Source organism: Trichechus manatus, unplaced genomic scaffold (assembly GCF_000243295.1).
Source record: "Trichechus manatus latirostris isolate Lorelei unplaced genomic scaffold, TriManLat1.0 scaffold00416, whole genome shotgun sequence".
In the NCBI taxonomy this organism is placed as follows: domain Eukaryota; kingdom Metazoa; phylum Chordata; class Mammalia; order Sirenia; family Trichechidae; genus Trichechus; species Trichechus manatus.
In genome coordinates, this window is record NW_004444352.1 from 1 (window position 1) to 9082 (window position 9082).

The following is a 9082-nucleotide window of genomic DNA, read 5'->3' on the forward strand; positions in this document are numbered from 1 at the left end:
GGCACTGGGTAGGGAATCTACATACAAAAGATCAGCTAGGCAGCACTTGCTGGAGGGCTGAAAGCAAGGGAACTAGTGGAGGCTCTGCACCTGGCCTAGCTTCCCCAAACTGCCGCAGATCCTGAAGTCCATCCATGGACTTTCCATGCCCATGGAAAAACAATACTGCCACAGGACATCCCACTTCCATCCTTAGGCTCTCACTCTCCTCTTTTCCTATTTGGGATACTTGTCAGGACCACAAGTCACACACGTGCCGGAACCGACACACAGACAGACAGAAAGACAAAAGGCTCAGAGGGGCTACCGTGCCGACTGATGTCCCTGAACTAAGTGGTAAAGAGTTACCTGTCCTGCTCACACCGTAGCCTGACCCTCTCCACATCAGGCACTGGCCTTTGCAAGCCTTTCCCTGGGTCGGATGAATACCCATGGCCACATCCCGAATGGGTATGTGAGGGTTATTTGTAGCACTGAAGCACCCTGGGGAGGCAGCCCCACAGGCCAGGTGGCTCCTATTGGTGCACTCTTTGGGATCCTGGCCTGTCAGAAGCTGAACTCAGTGCTTCCGAGGCGTTCTCCATGGTGATTGTCAAGAAGCCTTGGCCCCGTCCACCCAATCCTCACCTGTCATAGATGGCCTGCGGACCCTCACTTATACTTTTCGGTGGATCTGGAATAATGTCCTCCATGGGCTAGGTGTAATCATGTGGGATATTGAGCATTAGGCGTATTGCGTGGGTGGGAGAAGACAGCCAAGGTCAGCCTGGGCCTCCATATCTAGAGATCTATGGCACGGGTGACGGTGCTACAGAGGTTACATTCAGACTTCAATGAGTGGAGGTGAAATCAGGGTGATGGGAAGGGAAATGTAGCTGTAGTGCACACATCCACGGGAGCTGAGGACAAGCCCCAGGGATGGTGCCAGGAATCCTAGAGCCCCATAGCCAGCCAGACTGGGGCTCAATGCTTACTGTTACACATGGAACACTGGTCATCCATATGCCCATGTCTAGGCTCCTCAGCCCTGCAGGGGCACAGGATTTCTGCCCCTGGCTTCAGGAGCTTACAGATACGCAGTGTGCTGCCGCGAGGATGCGGAGGGGCAGACGGCAAAAAAAAAAAGGCAAATGTGAGTTTCACTTGACTATGCTATTCTTGCCCCTGGCTGAGTGTCACACTGTGGGTTTTAGCTGGATGTGGCACTCATCTAGAAAGGCACAGTATATGGGTGGGTGCCAGGGATGTACTGAGAAGATGTAATGGTGAAGTGTAGATTGACTGTGATCCCCAGACAGAGCAGAGGTCTCTCCCGGGTATGTGTGAATGTTCTCAGCACTGTTCTGCTTGGTGGTATTTTTGCACACAAAGTATCAGCTGAATGAATACTGGCTAGAGAGGGTCCAGTCTGCACACAAACTCTAGCTTGCCAGAGTCTGCCCCTGCTATAGCTTCCCCATCAGGCTGAGGACCCTGAAGACAGTTTGAATAGGTGACCTAATATTCTATGCCCATGGGCAAACAATACAGCCAGAGGGGTTCCCCCGTTCAGCTGCAGGCTCCCTCTCCAGCTCTCCTTAAGTGATACTTGTCAGGAGGACTATTTGAAGAGAGAGAGCGAGAGAGAGAAAATATGTTCCAAGAGGGGATACCATGCCAATTGATGGCAAGTATGTGAAAAATAGGTATCCGGCCTGTTCATCCAGTGCCTTGAAACTCTAGAATCAGGGGCTTCCCTGTGTCAAGCTTTTCCCTGGGTAAGCCCAAATTCTGTGGCCAGTACCAGAAGTGGCTGCTAAGTATCCCAGGCCAACCAGAAGGGCTCTGGGGAATTAGCCAGGCTGGCTATATCACTGCTATTGATTTATTCACTGTGGCCTAGCCCAGTCTGAAGCTCTGCACACTGTATCCAGAGACTGTCTCCATGGTGATGGTAAACAAGCCTTAGCCCCGCCCACCAAACCCTCACCTGTCCTAGATGCCCTGCTGACCCTCAGACTTCTCACTGGATTTGGAATAAAGTCCTCCATGGGCCAGGTATAATCATCTGGGACTTCGAGCATTAGGGCCATTGTCCGGGGCAGAAGACAGCCAAGGTCAGCCTAAGCCTCCATATTCTAGAGAGCTGTGGCACAAGTGACAGTGCTACAGGGGTCACATGCAGACTTCCCTAACGGGTGGAGGCAAAATCAGGGTGATGGGAAGAGATACGTAGCTGGAGTGCACACATTCACGGAAGCACAGGCCAAGGCCAAGAGACAGTGCCAGGAATCCTAGAGCCCCATAGCCAGCCAGAGTGGGGCTCAATGCTCACTCCTGTACATGCTTCACTGGTCATCCACATGCCCACATCAACACTCCTCACCCCTCTGGGGGCACGAGATGTCTGGCCCTGGTTTCCAGGAGCTTACACATATGCCATATACCTCCAGGAGGCTTTGGAGGAGCAGATGGCAAAAAAAAATGCAAATGCGTGTTTCATCTGACTATGCTGTTTCTGCCCCTTACTGAGTGTCACACTGTGGGTCCTAGTTGGATGTAGCATTCATCTAGACAGGCAGAGTTTATAGGTAGGTACCAGGTATGTACTGAGAAGATGAAATGGTGAAGTGCAGATTGACTGTGATCCCCAGACAGAGCAGAGGCCTCTCACGGGTATGTTTGAATATTCTCAGCATTGTTCAACTTGGTGGGGTTTTTGCACACAAAGTATCAGCTGAATGAACAGTGGCTGGAGAGGGTCCCATCTGCATCCAAACTCTAGCTTGCCAGAGTCTGCCCCTGGTAAAGTTTCCCCATCAGGCTCAGGACCCTGAAGACCATTCAGATGGGCGACACAATAGTCTATGCTCATGGACAAACGATACAGACAGAGGGGTTCCCCCTTTCAGCTCTAGGCTGCCTCTTCTCCTGTCCTTGTTGTGATAGTTCTCAGGAGGACAATTTAAAGATGGCATACAACTGACTGACAGAGAGAGACAGAGAAAATATGTGCCGAGAGGGCATACCACCCCTACTGATGTCCTGAAGTATGTAGAAAAGAGGTATCCAGCCTGTTCATCTGCTGCCTTGAAACTCTAGTATCAGGGGTTCCCCTCAGCCAAGCTTTTCTCTGGGTGAGCTGAAATTCTGGGTGAGCAAGTACCAGAAGTGGCTGCTAAGTGGCTGCTAAGTCCCATAGGGTAGCAAGAGGGGCTCTGGGGAATCAGCCAGGCTGGTCACATCTCTTCTGTTGGCTCAATCATGGTGACCTGGCCCATTCAGAAGCTCCACCCACTGCTTCAGGAGTCTGTCTCCATGGTGATGGTAAACAAGCCTTGGCCCCACCCATCTGACACTCACCAGGCCTCCATGGCCTATAGAAACGCAATTAGACTTCTGAGTGGATCTGGAGTAAATTCCTCCACAGGACAGGTGTAATCATCTGGGACTCTGAGCATTAGGGACATTGCCTGGGACAGAAGACAGCCAAGGTCATCCTGAGCCTCCATATCTAGAGATTTGTGGCACTGCTGATAGTGCTACAGGGGTCACATTCAGACTTTCATACTGGGTGGAGATGAAATCACAGTGACGGGAAGAGAAATGCAGCTGCAGTGCACACATGCACGGGAGCAAAGGCCAAGTCCCACGGACAGTGCCAAAAATCCTAGAGCTCCATAGCCAGCCAGACTGGAGCTCAAGGCTCACTCCTGCACATGGGACACTGGTTATCCATAGGCCCACATTCACTCTCCTCAGCCCTCTGAGGGCACTGCTCTCCCAATTAAGCAGGGTCTTCACCTACCCACATCAGGGGCCTGAGGACTGGTGGCTCCAACCTCACGACCAAGCCACCTGCTACAGAGGCCCAAGAGTAAGAGGTGCCCCCCAGTCCTTACAGCCAACAGCACTGGGTGCTCAGAGTCTGGCTGCAAAACCCACCCTCCTACGTGCTCTAGGGAACAAGGACACGCTTTCCTGCCGGACACTCAGGGGTGGCGGTCGGCCCCCTGCCTTGCTCAGCCTGCGTCCCCCTGCTGCAGCCGGAGGTCTGTGCCTACGCCAATCACCCATGCCTGTCTAGAACCATAGGTGAGAGCCTGTACCACACACTTGTTGGCCGACTACCTGGACACCTCTGCTGAATCCATACAGGAGAATTGGGCAGACTCCTGGGCTCACATACTTAGTGGCAGGTCTGGCCACCTGGGCACAGGACATCGGAGCTTCAGGGGTGCTGGTGACTGGGCTAGCTCACAGGAGCAGCCTATTGGGGCATATCAAAACAAAACAAAACAAGAAGCTTGGACACGGTAAGCAAATATAAAATAAATAAATACAATAACTTCCTAATGGCTCAGTGACAAGTCAGTATCAAATCACATAAAAAGGCAGTGCATGATGGCTTCAGCAAGCTCCCAAAATGAAGAATCTAGAAATCTTCCAGAGGAAGAAAATATCTTGCAATTACCGGAGGCAGAATACAAAAGATTAATATACAGAACTCTTCAAGAGATCAGGAAGGAAATTAAGCAAAAAACAGAACATGCAATAGAGGAAATTTAAAAGATTAGAGAACAGCATAATGACAAACATAAAAAGCTGCAAGAATCCATAGAGAGACAGCAATCAGAAATCCAGAAGATTAACAGTAAAATTTCAGAATTAGACCACTCAATAGAAAGTCATAGGAGCAGAATTAAGGTAATGGAAGTCAGAATTAGTGAGATTGAAGATAAAGCACTTGACACCAACTTATCTGAGGAAAAATCAGATAAAAGCATTTTAAAAAATGAAGAAACTCTAAGAATTATGTGGGATTCTAGCAAGAGCAATGACCTACAAGTATGTGGCGTACCAGAACAGGGGGATAACAGAAAATGCAGAGAGAATTGTTGAAGATTTGTTGGCAGAAAACTTCCCTGATATTGTGAACGATGAGAAGATACCTATCCAAGATGCTCACTGAACACCACATAAGGCAGATCCCAAAAGGAAGTCACCAAGACATATTATAATCAAAACTTGCCAAAATCAATTCTAAAACCTTGGAAGCACTCTGTGATGATTCTGCAAACACTCATACAGATTTCTGATGTTCATCGACTTCAACAACTCCCAGTGTAGGGGCACAGGAGTCAAACAGCGGTACTGCCCTTCATGGCTGGGAAGGGGAAGATACGCTGGTTATTCACAGAATGAAACAGTCATTAGCAAAGGGTAAACATGTACACTGGGGTGCTGGAAGAATGAAAGCAGCATGGGTAAATAATATCAAGCAAGTAAAAGAAAACAGACAACAGTAATTATACAAAACACAAATGAAGACTTTCAGGTTTTGGTCCGATATGTAAAGAGCTTGGAAGTCATCACTCTAATCCTCAAGAAAAAAAAGCTGAACATACTGAACTCTGAGTATTGAGGTCACAGAGCAAGCGACTGCCCCCAACCCTGAAGGGACACATAGGCAGATCATTCCAGTGCAGCAGCCCAGGAGCAGAAACCACCGCTAGGATCAGTACCATGCTTGGTGTGCACAAGCTTCAGGGATACATACGCCAGGGGGCTCATCTTAGGGGCACCCATACAGTTTTGTGTTTTACCTCCATGAATCCTACCAGGTTTCAACATGAAGAACAGAGAAAAATTCCCTTGTTCTGCTAGTGGGGGCCGGTAGAAAAGCAGTAGTTTTGAAATTCACCCAGAGCATTCTGTCCTACTTCACAAGGCCTGCTCTCAAGGGAAACTGTTTTACCCGAGTCTAACAGACCTGGAGTAGTGAAATACCCAACCTTAGCCCTAATTCAGGCTTCCTGTCTCACCACAGTGGGAGAGGGGAGAAGCAGAGATGCACAGGTGAGTCAATGCCCAGGGTCCCAGGTTTACTACCAGACTGAGACCTGATTACTGGAATGCAGAGTACTGACGGCACTGACAATGTGAGCAGCAGTATTAGTTAGGATATTCAGAGTGGGCTTCATGGAAGAGAATGACCTGTGCTAAGACCTGAAAGGTGCAAAGGAATGACTGAAGGCACAGCTGAGAAGAGACTGTTCCAGGAAGAGGAAATGTCAGAGCACAGGCCAGCAGATGGGAGTGTGCCTGGTATGTTTTAGGGAGACCCAAACCCCAGCATGGCCTGAGCAGAGTGAAATGCTGGAGAGTGACAGGAGAGGAGTTTGGAGAGGGGATTGGAGCCAGTGGGCATGTCATGGTCTGGGGAAAGTGCTGGCTTCTGAAAAGCATTTCTGAAAAGTGCTGCCTTCCCATCTGAGTGACACGCAGAGCAATTTAATGCCTTTGATGAGAGAGGGAAAATGATATAACAGCTCTTAAAGAACTTAAAGAAGTTGTAGGGGGCAAATGTAAATGCTGGCAGGTATGTTAGAAGGTTATCGCCAGAATCAGATAAGAAATGATGAAAATGGGCATGCACAAAAAATGTACATCAAAGAACACACTTACTGAAAATGTCAACACTTTTCTAGTAACAGGAGATAAAAAACAAGGATACTCATTATTCCATTCCTATTCAACGTGATCCTAGAGGTTGTAACCGATACACACCAAAAAAGAAAAAGGAAGAAAAAAGGTAAAGAAGAATGTTAAAAATTTAAAATCATCCAATTTTTTATATTTTAAGGTTAAATAATTGTATACGTAGAAGCCCCAAAGATGGTACAGACAATTACAGGACTGAGAGTATTCAGATTGCAAAATAAATATTGAGTTAAGATTTATTTTAAATATTTCATTTATATATGCAAGCACTAAGCATTTGTAAAATTAATTTTAAAAAGATAGCATATTTTTAGTAAGGATAAAATGCATCAAAAAGGAGTGTAATTAATAAGAGGTCCTAAGGGGAAAATTATAAAACATTATGAAATGAGATCTAAATAGACTGAAATAAGTGAAAACATAGTTCATGCCCTGAGACAATTGTTCTCCACAAATAGATTCATTATTTCCAATGTACTTCAACAAAATTTCAACTAATTTTATTTTTTTGAACTTCACAAAAATTCTTCAAATATGTATATGTAATTGCAAATATCCACAAATAGCCAAGATATTCTAAGAAATAAGGAGTGGGCTTATCCACACATATCATATATAAGATTGTGTTCATACAGACTTATTTTATAAATAGAGCTATATTAGACAGTATAGAATCATTACAGACATACGTAATAGACCAACATAAAAAAAAATAAATAGCCCCAGAAAAGGCCCACTAATCACTATGTAAAGTTGATTCACAACACAGCAAGCACTGCAGGGCAGTAACAGAAACCACTCACACTTTAATATGTGGGGGACAATCAACTAATTGGTTGCGTAAGTGATTAAGTGCTCGGCTACTAAGCAAAAGGCTGGAGATTGAAGGCAAGGTACAGGCACCTTGGAAGAAAGGTCTGACAATCTACTTCCAAAACGTCAGCCATTGAAAATCCTACAGAGTGCAGTTCTACTATAAAACACATGGGGTCACCGTAGGCTGGAATCAAGTAGAAGGCAAAAGGTTTGTTTTTTATCAAATAATTATCTGACTGGAAGTCTATTCCTATGCACTCCACATGCAAAACTCAATTTCACATAGATCAGCTTCAATTATAAGAATGTAAAATTATACTCCTTTCAGAAGTTATAACCAAACGGTCTTATGACATCAGAATACAGAAAAAAATTTAATAACAAGAATAAGTCATAAGGGAAAAGACTGACAAATTCGACTATATTAAAATTCACAGCAATTCATCAAAGGGCAACAAAATGAGTGAGAAGATAATTTACACAATAGGGAAAATTTTTCCAAAGTTTATAGAGAATCCCTAAAAAGTCATAGAGGTATAAACTAACAATTTCAGTAGTGGAGTAGAGTAAGGGACTTGAACAATAAAATCAAAGCAAGACACGGTTTTCTACACTGATTACAAGATCAAAAATTATTAGATAAACAGATACAACAAATAAGATATATGTGTATTTTGTGGGACAGAAAATTCATAAAATACATCATCTCTTTTAGTAAATTAAAACTTGGCTATGATTTACAGGAGACCTGGTGGCGCAGTGTTTAAGAGCTTGGCCGCTAACCAAAAATTCAAAGTTGGAATCCACCAAGACACTCCTCGGAAACCCTATGGGGCAGTTCTACTCGGTCTTATAGGGTTGCTATGAGTCAGAATCAGCTCAGCAGCAACAGGTTTTTATGATCTGCGACTCCATGGTTTCCCCTTCACTAGAGAGTGAGTGCACTTGGAGTCAAGAAAGACAATGGAGCAATATTCACAAGGGCAAAAGTTACACCTGAACCATCTAAATCCTATAATCTCTACAATGCATAGGTAAATTCTGGTCCATTCATACAATGTGAGCATGCGTACATAGCAACTTGGGTAGACTAGAGCTACAGACAAAAAACATGTATGGAACTCAAAAGCATTCTGAGGAAAACAAGTCATGGAAGAACTCAGATACAGTTATAATTAAATTTACACAAAGCTCAAAAGAGGCAAAACTAAACAATATAGAGATTATGGATTGAGATGTGGGTGTCATATTTACGGATGCGCCTTAGATGTAACCAAACAACTAGCAGGGTTAGTTTCCTGGGATTGAAGGATTAGGATGATAGTGTTGTGAGACATCTCGGTCAACTGACATAATATAGTTCCTAAAGTTTACGTTCTATATTCTACTTTGGTGAGTAATGTCTGGAGTCTTAAAAGTTTGTGAGTGGCTATGTAAGACACAACTACTAGTCTCTACTCATCAGGGGTAAAAGAGAAAGGAAACCAAAGACTCAAAGAAGAAACTAGCCTAGAGGGCTAACAGTCTACACGAACCTGAGACCACAGGAACTAGATGAGACGGTATCTGGCTACCATGACCGGCCATTCTGATAAGGGCCACAGTAGATGGACCCTGACAGATGGGAGAAAAATGTGGAAAAGAATCTCAAATATCTAAAAAGAAAAGAAAAAAAAAAAAAAAACACCAGATGAGACTGGAGGACTCCCCAAGATTGTTGCCCTGAGATACTCTTTATTTTTTTTTATTGTACTTCAGGTGAAGGTTTACAGAACAAATAGTT